Raw genomic sequence first — 17,301 nt, 5'->3', positions numbered from 1 at the left:
ATGTTTGTTTAGATATTTGCAAGTTAAATGAAGGTGCGTCTTATGGAGCTAAATCCAGGTCAAAAGTTTCGTTCACTTGAAAAAAAAATGTGAACCTGAAAGTCCAAAAATACAGCAATGTATTCAAAATAAAAATAAGTGAATGAAAAGTTGTTTTGGGTTGAATATAATTTTGATTCAGTTCTGGAATTTTTTCGAATACATTTTTTTATTTCAGTTTTCACGTTCATATATATTTTGATATTTGAGTTCTTATATTTTTCAGTTTCAGATTTTATATTTTCAGATTCAAATCTTTTTTTTTTGGGTTTCAAATCTTTTTTTCACGTTCAGGTTTTTTTTTTCAGTTCAGACTTTTGACCCAGATCTAACGTGGGGGGCGTGGTATCAACTGAGAGGGGCGTGTCATCATGAGTGACAGCATAACAACGAGGGCTGAGGAGTTCCTCAACCACGTTGCCTTCAGGTAACGTGGGCACCGCGAGAATTATGATTCAACACTTTCTATTCACCATATTCACGTGATTGAAAGTTTAAAAAAATGACGCTAGTGCCAAAATTCTGTTTAGCAAGCTGTTTTAGCCTCTACTTGGGACGAATCACAGTAAAAGAGCAATAAACTATGCCATATTGGGCCGTTCAACTACCACACTTAATATCTGACGTTTCGCACTTCCACACACCACTGTGAACGCAGCGTAGTATCCTTGTGATGGCGTCCGCTCCACCTGGACCGCCTGCTGGCGCCAGCGCGCAGGTAAGAAATCGAATTCATTTTTTTATAGATACTAGAAATTATCCTAAATATTACAATGATGATTGTAAGATAGCGTCATACATAAAGGGAGAAGATGTATTTAAGTGGGGATTTCGCCAAAGCTAGAAATTAAGCAACTAGCTTAATGCTGTTAGCTTGTGTTTGTGAATTGTTCCCTCCATACACTGACCAGCTCAAGTCCTTCAATGTGTGTTGTCTTTCGTAACAGAATGTCGACTATAATTCGACAGTGGCTGCAGCTGCACAGAGCCTTATAAATGTGCTCGCACAGAACCTCTCTCAGGGACAGCAAGAGCAAGGAAGAAGGCAGCAAGAGCCATCATCTTCTGTAGAACAGGACATGGCCAGGTTTTAGTTTTTATGGAATTTCATTTTTCATGTTAATTTAATGGTAGTTTGACAAGTGCATATGTATATTCATCATATTTTAATCAAATTGTTTTTTTTAATCATGTAGATCTTTCCCTGGGTTTTTCACAAGAAGAAGTAACCGTGGAAAGCGAATGATGCAGAGTCTAAAGACCTGTGTGACATTAATGCAGAGACAACCCCAACCTCCTCTGAAGAGTTTGACCTTGCCCAGGCAGGACTTGGAAAAAGACATCTCAACATGTACAGGGATATGGGCCATGAAGAGGTATTGCATAAAGAAAACGTACTAGTTACAAATTGCACAATTGTTTATATTTGAAACATGCAACTTCATCCTCGTGTTTGGCTTTTCTTCAAGCATGTAGACATCACTTAGTCCCTATGTTATTGTTCTTTTAGTTCTTCAGACTACTACAAGATGAGTATCCTAAGATGCAGGGGCTGACAGGAGGATGGCTACTCTACAAGGCTGCAGGTAGAGAAAACTTGTTATATAAATTCCATTGTAAAACATTGCCATTCAAATAAGTAGCCCAAACAAACACAACTGATCTAAACAATGTTGCATTTACAGGTGGGCAGGGTAAAAGGAGACTGATAATGATTCCTCCTGATTCTCATGGCTACACTGGGACCCTAATTCGCAGTGTTACAGGGTCAGGGAGAAACACCCTGTTTATTGTGCCTCTGCAACATGAGTTTGATGTAAATCCATTACCTCCAGATGCCATTGAATTCAAAAGTATGCCAAAAGCACAATGCCAAACGTGCAAAGTGAGTTTCCCTTTGCAGATTTTGGCCCTCCATGTTCAAGAGTTAGTTTAGTTCATTTTAGTAATGTGTATTGATAATCTAAATCTGCAAAGTAACCAGTAACTAAAGCTCTCAATGAATGTTGTGGAGTAAAACGTACAAGATTTCCCTCTGAAATAGTAGTAGAAGTATAAAGTAGCATGGAATGCAAATACTGAAGTAAAGTACAAGTACTTTTAAATAGTACTTAAGTGAAGTTAGTAAATGAAATTAGTTACACTCCACAACTGCATAGACATTATACATACAAATGAGAATTGTTTTTCCTAAACCTCTAGTTCTTAATGAGAACTTTTACAAAGGCCAATCTATATCTCCATTCTATGTAAAAAGACTTAATGTTAACACAGAATGCCATTTATAACCATTGTGGTTGGCCGAAACAGTCGAATATCTCTAAACCTCAGGAAATCACACACATTTGATTACATTTGTTTTGGATCAGCTGTTCTTCTGTGACCGAGAGTACCTCTGTTTATTTCACTTCTTTAAATCTAAAGACCTGCATTGCAGTAAAAAAGGAAAACTACATTTTAAACTGTCGCATAACTTTATTTTTTTCTTCTCTTTGCTTCATAGCTGAAGATCATGAAGAGGACGAAGACGGCCCACGGCCCATCACACCTGCAAGGTTTCTGCAGTGGATCACGGGCCAAGGTTACATCCCACTTCTCCCATCCGAGAAGAAGGATTTTGCTGTGATGCTCAGATTTAACCACGACTGCAGTGCAGACTTTGGGCATCACAGCATCTGTTACCCTGTCGTCTCAGCATGTACAAAGACAATTGCACTACCCGTACGACATATGAGGTCATATGTCGAGTTCAAAAAGGTTATGATGGAGGCTTTTCATCTCGGGCAGGAATTTCACAATGTGTAGACAATTGTCTCTCTCTACCCTCCATTTTTTTTTTTTTTGCCTCCGTTCATGTTTAGCAAAAACTGCTGTTTTAATACTCTCATGTTCTGAGAAAAGAAAAGTATTTAATTGTAATATTTAAAAATACTTGTTTTGAAAAATGAGTTCCGTACACACAAAAATTGTGTTGACTGTTTATAAAAGAGAACAAAATGTTAAGGTTTGGAATTAAAAAAAGATTTTATACGATTTATTCTTTTTCTTTTTACATGTGGCTTCACTGTTGCCAGTCACAACAAATACAAATTTAAAACACATTCATTGTATACTTGTTGGTGTTAAAGGGGTAAAACCCTTGAAACACAACGTTTGCATTTATGATACATGAGTTAGTACACAGTTCAATACAGCTAAATAAATGTCTCGGCCGTAGGACTCAGATGGTCTAGCAACATCAATAGCGGCCCTAAGGCGTGCCATATCCTCCTCACATAGGGGACATGCAATGGGTGGAAGAATCACTCCAGAACTGGTCGCATTTTGCTCACTGGCACTGTTGAAATCAAGATCTGCATCCTCGATTTCCTTCATCAAGAAAAAAAAGGCAGATTTATTAATTAAACATTTGTCACATAGAAATCTGAGGACATAAAGTAAAACTATAAAGGTAAGCAGATTTTAAAGAGATCAACATGTGAACATAACTGATACTATGCTGATGCAAGTATCAACATAGTATCATTTAATTAGTTTTAATGTGAACAAAGAGATACAAGCCCTGATCAGCATTTGAACACATTTTTGTTCTGTTATCTCTTTCATTAATTTGACGTTGGTGATTGAAAAAAACTTTATCTGTAATCTGTTATTAAGCAATATTCAATTTTCTTACCCCAAATTATAATTGGTAGTGTAATCTAAAGTAAACTAAATTCAGTTGTACCAAGATGTTTTTTCATGGTATAAGTTTTGAGGGCTTCCTTTACAGCAGGCATGTCAAACTCAGTTTGGCTCGGGGGCCGGATCCAGACTTTCTGTTCTCAGGTGGGCCGGATCCAACTCCAAATATTTAGCTTTGTTTTTCAGTACTATGCTTTATCATTCAGCCTACATTTGTAGCCCACCCTACATATTATAATCACGGATGACAAGGGATCTTTTCTAAGCACAACACATTTATTCACAAACAATGGAGAAAAAATGATTTTCATGTTTGGCTGTGAATGTGTTAACAACTGGTTTATTTGACAGTTGAGTGAATGCAGTTTTACACCTGAACCAACTCACCACACTAAACAAACTCAAGTGGGAGCTATGAAAAAAAATATTTTTGCCTTATATGTCATACTGCTTTGAAATAAATAAAATACAAAATAAAAGTTATAGCAGTGCATGGGCAATAAGATTACATCAGATCAAACTAGTAGGCTCTGAAGATGAGAATATACTGCACAATATTAATTGTCTTTATGAAACCAGATTAATCTTATTTTTTAATTATCTGTATTCATGAGTGCAAACAAATTTCGTGTCATCACAACTTTCTCTCTCTCTCACTGTACTCCTGCAGTCTACTTGCTGCTGGCTCCTGAAACTTGGCATCTTTTTGCCTTCACAAGTGCATCGATGTTTGTCACGGAATTTTGTGGCAACACCTGCCTTTCTCCCGACCATTGATGGCGCACCGTCGGTAGCCAGGCTCACGGCACGGGACCAGTCCGCTCCCACCTTGTCCAGCGCTCCAACGAGAGCGCTGAAAATGTCATCTGCTGTTGTGGTGTCATTCATGGGCACCAATTCAAGCAGCTCCTCGGTGATGGTCAAAGTTTCATCAACACCTCTAATGAATATGGCCAGTTGAGCAATATCTGTGACATCGGTGCTCTCATCTATTGCAATTGAAAATGCGATAAATGACTTGATTTTCTCTTTCAGTTGGCTGCTCAAGTCACTTGAGAGAGCTGTCACCCGATCTGCGACAGTGTTCCTCGTTAGACTGATATTGGCAAAGGCAGGTCGCTTTTCAGGGCACACGACTTCTGCAGCCTTCAGCATGCATGTTTTTACAAACTCCCCATCAGAAAACGGCTTGGATGCCTGCACCAGCTCGTTGGCAATAATGTAGCTGGCTCTTACAGCCCCATCAGAGATATCGCGGCTGCGCGTAAAAGTAGACTGCTGTTTCTTCAGACCAGCGACCAATTTGTTTATCTCGTCTTTCCTTATTTGTCCTTTCAAGTGGTCATACTTTTCTTTATGAAGAGTCTCATAGTGGCGCTTAATATTAAACTCTTTGAACACTGCAATAGGCTGATTACATACCAGGCACACCGGTGTTGCATTCACTTCTGTGAATAAGTAATTCTCAGTCCATTTTTCCTGGAAAACTCTGCACTCCGTGTCCACTTTTCTTTTTTTTGACAGTGCCATTTTGGGAAGGGTGTGTTGACAAGTGTGTTAGTGGTGAATGGTGAAGCAAGATTGCCGGTTAGTTTTTATCTGGACACATCAGGGGGCGGTGCCGCATGCTGGACGTGAGCTCCTTTACATTTGCTGCCCTCTAGTGGCCGGGGGGAGCATTTGATTTGTATTTATTATTTTAAAAAATCACAACTTTTGATAGAAATGAGCTAGAGACTCGCTTTTTTTTTGACATTCTCATAAATTTATTCCGGGCCGGATTAAATCATCCAACGGGCCGAGTCCGGCCCGCGGGCCGTATGTTTGACATGCCTGCTTTACAGTGTTGAAAAGCTGTTTTATGCACAATGCTTGTGTCTAAAATAAATTCAAGGAAATGGTGTGAGCTTTGCTATTCTATGAAGTAGAAACACTGGTCAAAACTATCAATGTATAATACTATGTTTGCTTAAAAATAACTTAGATTTGCTACCTCTGCCAGGTCTGGAGCATTAACAGGATTCTGGAGGAGTCCGATTGTCCACAGTTGTTGTGGGGACAGATTTTGCTCTGTCCTTAAAGGATGATTATCCCAACCCATCCTGAAGACATCAAGATCCCTCTGCAGACGTGGAAGAAATACATGCAAACAAACAGCATGCAAGTTATTACTTAAAACGTATGCAAAGTGAGCCAACTTGGAAGGCGTCTATCATAGCCTAAATTACGTATCAGAATACAACAACAAAGAGGACTGCAAAGGTTATGCTGTGTAAACTAAAGGTCCGTCCACACTAATAACTATATAACTGTAGAGATAACCACAGTGATAGCAATGTGAGGAGCCACACTGATGAACGACGAAGTTCTGTAAACAGTGACGCCAAGCAACATTTATAAGGCTCTGTGCAGCTGCAGCCACTGTCGAATTATAGTCGACATTCTGTTACGAAAGACAACACACATTGAAGGACTTGAGCTGGTCAGTGTAAGGAGGGAACAATTCACAAACACAAGCTAACAGCATTAAGCTAGTTGCTTAATTTCTAGCTTTGGCGAAATCCCCACTTAAATAAATCTTCTCCCTTTATGTATGACGCTATCTTACAATCATCATTGTAATATTTAGGATAATTTCTAGTATCTATAAAAAAATGAATTCGATTTCTTACCTGCGCGCTGGCGCCAGCAGGCGGTCCAGGTGGAGCGGACGCCATCACAAGGATACTACGCTGCGTTCACAGTGGTGTGTGGAAGTGCGAAACGTCAGATATTAAGTGTGGTAGTTGAACGGCCCAATATGGCATAGTTTATTGCTCTTTTACTGTGATTCGTCCCAAGTAGAGGCTAAAACAGCTTGCTAAACAGAATTTTGGCACTAGCGTCATTTTTTTAAACTTTCAATCACGTGAATATGGTGAATAGAAAGTGTTGAATCATAATTCTCGCGGTGCCCACGTTACCTGAAGGCAACGTGGTTGAGGAACTCCTCAGCCCTCGTTGTTATGCTGTCACTCATGATGACACGCCCCTCTCAGTTGATACCACGCCCCCCACGTTAGATCTGGGTCAAAAGTCTGAACTGAAAAAAAAAACCTGAACGTGAAAAAAAGATTTGAAACCCAAAAAAAAAAGATTTGAATCTGAAAATATAAAATCTGAAACTGAAAAATATAAGAACTCAAATATCAAAATATATATGAACGTGAAAACTGAAAAAAAAAAAAAATGTATTCGAAAAAATTCCAGAACTGAATCAAAATTATATTCAACCCAAAAAAACTTTTCATTCACTTATTTTTATTTTGAATACATTGCTGTATTTTTGGACTTTCAGGTTCACATTTTTTTTTCAAGCGAACGAAACTTTTGACCTGGATTTAGCTCCATAGCGTCTCTTTGCAACGTGTCACTTCAGTCATTGTTTCAGGTCAAACTATCAGAAGAAGGTTGGATTCACAGAAGAATCACTTCATGCGTCAGCTTTCTGTGTTCTAAACACCAGAATGAATGAAGTTCTTACAACAACAGACTTCTGGATCACTTCATTGTTATTCATCAGAGCAGTAGAACAATGAAATCTATCGAGATGTGAAGTCTGAACCTTCCTGTTAGTTACACTTTACAACTTCAATCAATGAAAACCGGTGAGACGAGTTATCAAGGCGTGTTACTCACCGACCGTGTTCTTCCGGTTCTGTCCGGTCTCCAGCTCGAGGAAGTTTCCGGTTTACCAACACGTTGATCGGATTAATCAGATCGATATCTCACCATAGAGTCCTATTGATCCCAGCAGCCAGAGGTGTGTGAGTGTGTGTGAGAGAATCTGAGGTTCAGCGTGTCTTTCAGCTCCCGTGTTAGTTCACGTCCGTGTTGTCCGTTAAACCGGAGAGCTCCGGGTCGCTGTGTTGTCTTCACCGGAACCGCACGTCACGTTTCCTGTTGAAACCTGATCCAGTCGGAAGAACTCTGTGTTTTAATAAATAAAAACAAGTTATAATAAAATGTACTGAGATGCACGTGGGGAACTTTAATATCTGCAGAAGGTTTTATATTTATATTTATCTATTTGATAGAAACTCAGATCACTGAAGATCAAAAGCTCCTCTCATAATCCGGTCGAACACAAAGATCAGGATTGAAGCAGCGGTGACACTGAAGGCTTCTCTACAGGAAGCTGTTCATCACTTCTCCAGTAGATGGTAATATTTCATCAGTTATCTTCATAAAGTCACTTCACTGTTCGGTTGAGGCTGAATACAGAACATGAGATGATCTGAAACAAACACAAAGCGACTGAGCCAGCCGGTCTGATCATCATTGATCCCATTGTTGTATCAAACACAGCTGATGTGATGCATCTCTTCATCTTGTGTGGAATAAAACCACCGCCAGAGCAGCTACGCATGAAATACACCAGTAAAAGCAGTTTAAACATACATGTATAAACATATAAATATATATATATTTATACACAGTCAGGACCATAGTGGACACGTGATGAGAGGAAACACGAGGACAGAATGATGACCAGCTTTAATAAGTACGCAGACCATCAGGTTTCTAGCTTGAGTTTGTTCTCGTGCACACGTGAGGAAATGAAATCCTTGAATCTCCAGTTTTTGGGGTTTTTTTTCGTCCTCAGCGATCACTTAATAAGGAGAGAAGGAAGGAAATTAGGACGGAAGGAATGAAGGAAGGAAGGAACGTCAAAACTTAAATCACAAAATCTTTCAGTTAAAAGTCATTATGCCAAAAAAACCAGAAACGCTTTTAAGGTGAAGGAGAAAGACACAAACAATGTGTAACTCCTCAAACCTTCATGTGATGTTTTAGTTTTTCCATTGAATCAAAGCTGAAAGTCTTCACTTCAACCACACGCTGACTGCTTCATTTCAGATCCACTGGAGTCGTGTAACGAGGCAAACGTAGAAGAAGTGTGTCACAGTTCAATGTAGGATGTCTACACGGGGACAGCACGAGCTACAGTTGAATGTACATGTCCCTGCTGACGAACTCGTCTCAGCTCTGTTTTCTCTTTGAAAGGTTTCCTTCGGTGAAGAAAATGATGAAGAGTTTTCACACAGCAGCAGTGAAATATACTAACAGCAATGTTAGCTGTCACTCCTTGACAGCGCTCGTTTTCTGACTCGTAGCTGTTTGTGTCTCTGTCTTTATTATCAGCTGAGTTTCTCTCGTTCAGGATCTCTTGTAGAACTCTTGCATTAGATTGCGCTGTTTCAGCTGAATGCACAGAGCAAACACAGCCACACTAGGTGGCACAAAGGTCCAGTCTAAAGTTAGAGACCCGGTCTCCTGGCTCACTGCGTCACCACTTCCCATTCACTCTGAAAGAAGACATGACGTCACACTTCATGTCGGCTCCGGTGCACTGTGGAGCGCTGCTGGAGGCCTTCTTACAGACTCAAGACTCCAACAGAAAGGCTCCAGAGTTTGGGATCGTTTCAAGCTGAACAAGAGACTTAGTATATCACCAACATGTTATATCGTGTTTCATAAAGAGTCATAGTAAATATCATCTCAGAGGTACATGTTGTACTTCTTACTGTACTACAGTGAGTCCTTCATATCGACACAGAGAGCAGGACTTCTTCACAGTCATGTCGTGTTCTTACACAACATCATTCTGTGTATAAATACGTGTTCCTGTGTTCAGACAGAAGATCAGAGGTCCAAAGGTGGACGAATGGAGAATGAAATGTTCCATAGAAATGCAAGAGGAACTATTTGTTGACGGTTCAACATGAGCTTTATCTTTTGATAAGAGAAACTGTACAAGCTGGTCAGATTACGTATACCTTTCTATTGACTTGTGTCGAGAAGAGTTGAGCTCACGAGAGCTGCCTCGAAAACATGCATACACGATCAGGGGAAAGTCAGGATATAAAAGCACGAAGCATATACTCAGAAATCAATAGTTAAAGTGTAATCGAAAGATAAAGTGTATGATCGTTACATAACGAATGTTTAATACATAGAGTGATTTAACAAATGTAAACCTGATAATAATAATAATGTGTATCTGAGTATAGTGCAGTCTCTGTGTAGAAAGTACGGAGAAAGAGGAAGTGAGCTGAGTGCAGGCCTTAAGAAAATAACGGCTGCAGAGAGAAGGAGAGAAAAATCGAATAAGTGTTTTAAAAGCAAGCGCGTGCTGAATAAAGCGATGAACAACTGTAACTGACTATAATAACTGTAACTGATTATAACAACTGTAACTGATTATAACAACTGTAACTGTGATTATGATAACTAATCTGTGTTAGAAATGTGTGAGTGTAGGAAAAGGGGAAGTGCAACAGATGTTGAACACCCAGACACGCGCAGAGCTTGATTAAGTAAGCGCCCAGACAGGGAAGTTGGGGTGATTTCCTCATGCACACACACACAAAATGTAGGTACTTTTCGAAGCACATGCACCAAATCAATGATGTCATGTTAATCATGGGCTGAGGGAGGACGTGTTGAGGAAGAGGGGGGAGAGATGCGAGAGGCAGCCCAAAAGTGTTATAAAAGAAGTAACTTGCAAACAGCAAGACGGGATTTCTACACGAGCCGTCCAGACGCTCTGAGAAGAAGATACGGACGATCGCAACTGAAGTGTTCGAGGACTTCGTCTCTGTTCACGGAAAGAAGACCGCTGGTCGTGGACAAAGAATTGAAAGACGGAGATTTTCCTCTCCCCACTGCTCGACTTTAACAACTGAACAACGGAGGAACACAGCAGTCCTAGAAAGACTTTGTACTGAGCCTTGAGGACTGTTGGCCGAACTCCGCTGTGAGAGCAGGAGGAATCTGAGGGTCCGGCCAGACCTTCGCTCCTAACAACTCCAAAATAACCTTTTCATCGCACCTTTGGAAATCCAGCTCCAACCGAGCCGTCTCGGCATCTAAAACCAATGAGTATAATCGAAGAAGAAAATTAAAGTAACGAATCAAGTGTAGTAACATTTTATGTGAGCTGTAGCTTAACCCTTGCTAACTAACTAAATATAACCTGCAATAAATATCTAATCTGCATTTAAAGTAAAATTCTCAAGTGCATTTATTTGCTCAAGTAGTAAAAGTTCCTCGTGGCAGTAAAAAGTTAAATCCATTGTATGTCTAACAACTGAGTTCTGTAAGGTTATCCTAGAGACCGAATCCACTTAACAATCCCTTACGGTTTTAGAAGTAATCCTAGCCGTTAAAACCTAACCTGGCATTTACCAAGAGCACGGATCCAGAAGAGGGAAGCTGCCATAACCGACGCGACCGGTGGGAGCGCCCGGGGTCAGGGTGGCCCCTCGACCGAGTGCACTCAGACCGGAGGAAGCAGGGTAGACGTCGGGAGTAACGGCAGTTAGAAGAGCCAGGCGAGTTCCCTCGCAAGAACACCAGCTCGACAATCTTTTAATAGAGAGCTGAGTCAGTAAGTAGCCCTGTATCGGGCCAGAAGTACCCCAGGATCTAACACTTGGACGAGTGTTCTCTCCATCCGTATCGACAGTCGTCTGCGGAGAAGAGAGAGGGGCTTTTCGGCTGCTCCACAAAGGCCACTTCGCCGGTCAAACGATCCTCGGGGGTTTCTGTCGGAACGGGTCTCTGACGGTCCGGCCGAGTCTTTTGAGCCAATGCAACTGGGGCGGACCCGTCCAAAGCAGAACGACAGTGCAGGAGGATCAATGCTTTTACTGCGGCCAGAGCGGCCATTTTGTAACCTGTTCCTGCACCCCGTTATGCCCCGGGACAACGTGTCTGGCTGTCTATGCGGGACCTTCCCCTCAGAGTAGAATCCAAGAAATTGGCTCCTCGCTTCGTGGGCCCTTTCCCTGTTTCTCGAATCATCAATCCTGCTTGCAATACCTAGTGGACTGGGAAGGTTATGGTCCTGAAGAGCGTGAATGGGTTCCCGCTCCCAGAATATTTGATCCCTCCCTGACTTCCAACAGGACTTCCAACAGGCCCATCCGGACCAACCCAGTGGGACGCCAAGAGCCGTCCCTAGAGGGGGAGGTTCTGTCACGAATTCCCCTTCATATTAGTTTGTTTTCATCCTGTCTGCTTATTTTACTAACTCTCCTGTCATTTCAGATCCTACCACTCACACCCGATCAGCTCTCATTCCCCTCACCTGGTCCTGTCACGGGAGTTCACAGATAGGACCCAAACGCAAGACCACAGGAGACAGAAGTGAATGTTAAACAGGCTTTATTTATAGACAGGTGGGTGCAGGTGTGGAGCCCGTGGTCCGACACCCGAGTGGCAGATCGACAGTGTGATGTCCCGTGGCTCGACACTGGAGAGTTGACAGATCGACGGTGTGAGTCCCGTGGCTCGACACTGGAGGGCTGGTGAGTTGACGGCGTGAAGTCCCGTGGCTCGATACTGGAGTCGACAGAGTGTAATCCGTAGACCACAACGAGAGCAGAGCGGCAGAGCGCATCCACAAAACACAAGGAGGGCAGAGCGGCGAAGTGTAATCCACAGACACAAGGAGGGCAGAGGAGCGGAGTGTAATCCACAGACACAAGGCGGGCAGAGGAACCACGGGGTTTCAGCGGGAGAAGACGGTACGACCTCACACTCCCAGACTGCAGGGCCAGAGCTTATATAGTGGCAGGATACTCATTAAGGGGCCCTGAGTCTGGTGTGTCAGGCTGCAGGAGGTGATCAGCTTGAGTGTCCTCAGCCGTGCACGATTAAGGGTGCGGCCATGGGAGGTGTCTGGAGGCAGAGGACAAACACAGAGCACATGGCACACAATAACAGACAGGGGAATCCTGGATCCTGACAGTACCCCCCCCTTAAGGCACGGATTCCAGACGTAACACAAGACCCAACACAGGGCGGGCGGAGGGGGTCCGGAGGAGGGATGTCCCCACAGCTATAAGGCCGACTAGGGTGGGCGGCGGGGGTCCGGAGGAGGGGTGACAGGATCTGACCCGCCACGGGGCCGCCGAAGAGCGTCGGCCCCCGGTGCTCCGGCGGACGGCCGGGAGGGCAGAAGGGCTCCGGAGAGTAGGATGCTGGTGCCGCAGTGGCAGGTACTGGAGGTCTCTGCTGCTCCGCGACGGCAGCGGGCACTGGAGGTCGCTGCTGCTCAGAGACGGCAGCGGGCACTGGAGGTCGCTGCTGCTCAGAGACGGCAGCGGGCACTGGAGGTCGCTGCTGCTCAGAGACGGCAGCGGGCACTGGAGGTCGCTGCCGCTCAGAGACGGCAACTGGAGGTCGTTGCGCCTCTGGGACGGCGGCCGGGTGTGGGAGAGGCTGCGGCACGGAGGCGGCGACAGGAACTGGAGCGGACTGCGGCGCTGAGGCGGCAGGAACTGGAGCGGGCTGCGGCGCTGAGGCGGCAGGAACTGAAGCGGGCTGCGGCGTAGAGGCGGCAGCGGCAGGAACTGGCGTAGAGGTGGCAGCGGCAGGAACTGGAGCTGGCGCTGCGGCGGCAGGAACTGGAGCGGGCTGCGGCGTAGAGGCGGCCGCAACTGGAGCTGGCGCTGCGGCGGCAGGAACTGGCGTAGAGGCGGCCGCGGCAGGAACTGGAGCTGGCGCTGCGGCGGGAACTGGGACTGCGGCGGCAGGAACTGGAGCTGCGGCGGTAGGAACTGGAGCTGCGGCGGCAGGAACTGGCGCTGCGGCGGCAGGAACTGGCGCTGCGGCGGCAGGAACTGGAGCTGCGGCGGCAGGAACTGGAGCTGCGGCGGCAGGAACTGGAGCTGCGGCGGCAGGAACTGGCGCTGCGGCGGCAGGAACTGGCGCTGGCCCTGTGGCGGCAGGAACTGGAGCTGGCCCTGCGGCGGCAGGAACTGGAGCTGCGGCGGCAGGAACTGGAGCTGGCCCTGCGGCGGCAGGAACTGGAGCTGGCCCTGCGGCGGCAGGAACTGGAGCTGGCCCTGCGGCGGCAGGACCAGAGAGCGGCTCTGGCTCCGCGGCCGCGAGGTCCGGGGATAGCTGCGGCTCCGAGACCACAGCTGGGACTGGAGGTCGCTGCTGCTCCGGGACGGCAGCGGCAGGACCTGGAGGTCGCTGCTGCTCCGGGATGACAGCGGCGGGAACTGGAGGTCGCTGCTGCTCCGGGATGACAGCGGCGGGAACTGGAGGTCGCTGCTGCTCCGGGACGGCAGCGGCGGGAACTGGCGGTCGCTGCTCTGGGACGGCAGCGGCGGGAGCTGGAGGTCGCTGCTGATCTGGGACGGCAGCGGCGGGAACTGGAGGTCGCCACGGTATGGAGACAGCGGCGGCCGGGACTGGAGGTCGCCGCGGTACGGAGACGGCGGCGGCCGGGACTGGCGAAAGCTGTGCCGCAGAGGCGGTAGGAACCGGAGCTAGCTGCGGCGAAGAGGTGACAGGAACAGGAGCCGGCTGCAATGCAGTCTGACTACGGGGAGCCGGAGTCGACCGGGCCACTGAGTGTTCCGCTACCCTTGCATGGCTCAGTCTCCGGCTGAGAAGGCGCTTGACCATACACTCAGAGTTCCCCAGAGGGTCAAAAACTCTCATCAGAGCAGTCACAAAGTCCACATACCCCACAGTATTAGGCTGGTCGCTGCTCACCGTGTACATGGCCCAGTCCAAAGCCCTTCCCCGCAGTAAGCAGACCACGTAAGACACCTTGGACCTGTCTGAGGCGAAAGTCAGGGGCTGTCGGTCAAACACCCGTTGGCATAGCAACAGGAAGCCTTGACACTTCCCCAGTGTTCCATCATAGGGACTCGGAGCCGGCACGGGGGATTCCCAGACCGGCGGAGCGAGGACAGGCGGGAATAGTGCGGGTACTGGAACTGGTGGAGACTTGACTGTCCCGGCTAGTTCCTGCCCGCACCAGCCAACCCGAGAAACCTCCGCAGCGAAACGTCTCATCTTCGCCAGGGAACGTCTCGTCTCCTCCAGCAGCCTGGTAGTGCTGTACAGCGCAGCTGCTCCTGTGGTTGCTGGGTCCCCCTCAGAGACCTCAGCTTCCATGGATTGCAGGGCTTGACGCATCTCCATGAGCCTCTGCTGGTGTGCCTCCAGCTGCGTGCTATATCCGGCCAGCGTAGCTGCTCCTGTGGTTGCTGGGTCCATTATGGTCAGGTCGTTCTGTCACGGGAGTTCACAGATAGGACCCAAACGCAAGACCACAGGAGACAGAAGTGAATGTTAAACAGGCTTTATTTATAGACAGGTGGGTGCAGGTGTGGAGCCCGTGGTCCGACACCCGAGTGGCAGATCGACAGTGTGATGTCCCGTGGCTCGACACTGGAGAGTTGACAGATCGACGGTGTGAGTCCCGTGGCTCGACACTGGAGGGCTGGTGAGTTGACGGCGTGAAGTCCCGTGGCTCGATACTGGAGTCGACAGAGTGTAATCCGTAGACCACAACGAGAGCAGAGCGGCAGAGCGCATCCACAAAACACAAGGAGGGCAGAGCGGCGAAGTGTAATCCACAGACACAAGGAGGGCAGAGGAGCGGAGTGTAATCCACAGACACAAGGCGGGCAGAGGAACCACGGGGTTTCAGCGGGAGAAGACGGTACGACCTCACACTCCCAGACTGCAGGGCCAGAGCTTATATAGTGGCAGGATACTCATTAAGGGGCCCTGAGTCTGGTGTGTCAGGCTGCAGGAGGTGATCAGCTTGAGTGTCCTCAGCCGTGCACGATTAAGGGTGCGGCCATGGGAGGTGTCTGGAGGCAGAGGACAAACACAGAGCACATGGCACACAATAACAGACAGGGGAATCCTGGATCCTGACAGGTCCTCCACACCCATCTCACCTGCAGCCCATTCCCTCATTAGCCCTCACTATTTAGGTCCCCTCACTTGCACTTATTCGCTGGCAGATTGTCTTGTGTGTTATTGCCAAGTTCTCCAGTGTATCTTTATATTGTTCCTGAGCTGCCTGTTCCGACCCTGTCTGCCTGTTTTCGACCTTGGATTTTTGCCCCTTATTGGATTTATTCACCTGTTTGACTGACCTCCCGGTTTTGACCCTGCCTGAACTCAAGTAAAAGAACTGAACATGTATCATGTCTCCGAGTTGTGCTTTTGGGTTCTAGTACCTGTAATCCTTACATTACGAGTGTAAATTTAAAACAACATACAAGGACTACAGATTGTGGGTTAGTTAGTCTTTTCCAAGAATACGCCAAAAATTAATCAAACGATTCACCAGTGTGCCAAAGAAATCGAAGACGAAATCCGGGTTGTTCTCTACCATCGGTAGTTTTTCCGTCACTTCTCTGTACATGGCGTCCGTGTAGCACTTCCCCCGCATTGGCGGCGTACATGTCGTCGATCTTCCTGATCAGCTCATTCACTTGGCCTCTGTCTTTGCTGGTGTTGTCAAAGACGTGGAACCGGTTTCCACAGTTCTGGATGACCTTTCGAAGCCCTGGACTGCCCGCGCAGACGTAATCCTGGATGGTCAAGTCCCCGAGGTCGCCGCCGCGGGTGAACAGCACGATCATGTACTGGCTGGCGTTGGGGCCGAACAGCTCTTGCAGGGCCTCCACGGAGTTCTTCTCCTCTTTGGTGAATCGACCGACTTGGATGACCAGCAGGAACACATGAGGACCGGGACACGAGACCTGCACGCACTTCACGATCTCTCTCTTCATGAACTCATGTGACTTCTTGGTGTCCAGGATGCCCGGTGTGTCCACCACACTGACCACTCTGTTGCCCCATTGTGCCACGCCTTTCTTGCAGGACTCGGTCACCGACCCTGAACTGGGAAGTCTTACCAGCAGAAACTGAAGCCATCTTCTCTCAGCAGCGATGTCTCAACACAGATGAAAAGCATTCGTTTCAGACTGTGGTTTATAAAGCAGCTACACACACACAGTACTTGTTCGTAGATACATTGACTGTTGGACAGAGTGAACACTCACCACATGAGTCTCTTTGGAAGCTTTCCCAACAGTGTCTCCCCGCTCTGAGAAGTACCTGATAACTCAACAGAAATGGCAAAAGTCAGGAAACAAATTGAACGCTGAACGCATGCGGCCTATTTAAATTGTCGTTGTTTGAGTTGGTTATTGAAAACTAACTTGTAAATGTTGCCAATAAACCTAATTTGCAATGGGGGTTGAATCATTTTGAGTGCAACTGATACATACCACTGTTATGGATGGCATACCACTCTGATTCAACGGCATATACCACTTATATGAACTTTCACACTGTACCTGCCTTCAGGAAATGGTGTGTTGTTGGGAAAGTACCGGCATACCACTCGAGGGATAAGTACCTACCTTTGAACAAGTAGCATACCACTGGAGGGATAGGTACATACTGTGACAGCCCCCGGGGTGGCAAGGGGGTTTCACGACAACACGGACCAATAAACACAACCAGTCGGTAGATAAATGGTGCAAGTGAGGTTTTTACTGAAGATAGAGAGTGGATAGAGGTAGGATAGACACTCAACAATACACTGTCCGCTTTCCAGAGGGATGGTCGGGGTTCACTTCCACGGTTCGGTGCACAACGGGTATTCCTCATACGGTCCAGGGCGCGGGCAGGAGCAGGGTAGTCGTACAGGCAGGGGTCGGGAGCCGGGCGGGTAGTCAGACGTTCCAGGGTGATCAAGGG

General features: G+C 46.6%; 1 long non-coding RNA gene and 1 pseudogene across 2 annotated transcripts; one reads left to right on the top strand and one right to left on the bottom strand.

Moving 5' to 3' along the window:
* The first annotated feature begins 1,310 nt into the window (after positions 1-1,310).
* On the top strand, positions 1,311-1,873 carry LOC306794141. The gene is made up of 3 exons (XR_013772916.1): positions 1,311-1,415; positions 1,550-1,625; positions 1,725-1,873. It is a non-coding gene; the product is annotated as an uncharacterized lncRNA (long non-coding RNA).
* Positions 1,874-8,922: 7,049 nt separating this feature from the next.
* LOC306794370 (GTPase IMAP family member 7-like) lies at positions 8,923-16,865 on the bottom strand (annotated as a pseudogene). Its single transcript has 3 exons — positions 16,847-16,865; positions 15,878-16,489; positions 8,923-8,967 (listed from the first exon to the last, which is right to left on the bottom strand). The product of its transcript is annotated as a GTPase IMAP family member 7-like (transcript).
* Positions 16,866-17,301: the final 436 nt, after the last annotated feature.

This window comes from Melanostigma gelatinosum, assembly GCF_949748355.1.
Source record: "Melanostigma gelatinosum genome assembly, chromosome: 20".
Taxonomy (NCBI): Eukaryota; Metazoa; Chordata; class Actinopteri; order Perciformes; family Zoarcidae; genus Melanostigma; species Melanostigma gelatinosum.
The sequence above is the reverse complement of the archived record's forward strand: the minus strand, read 5'-3'. Positions and strand labels throughout refer to the sequence as shown.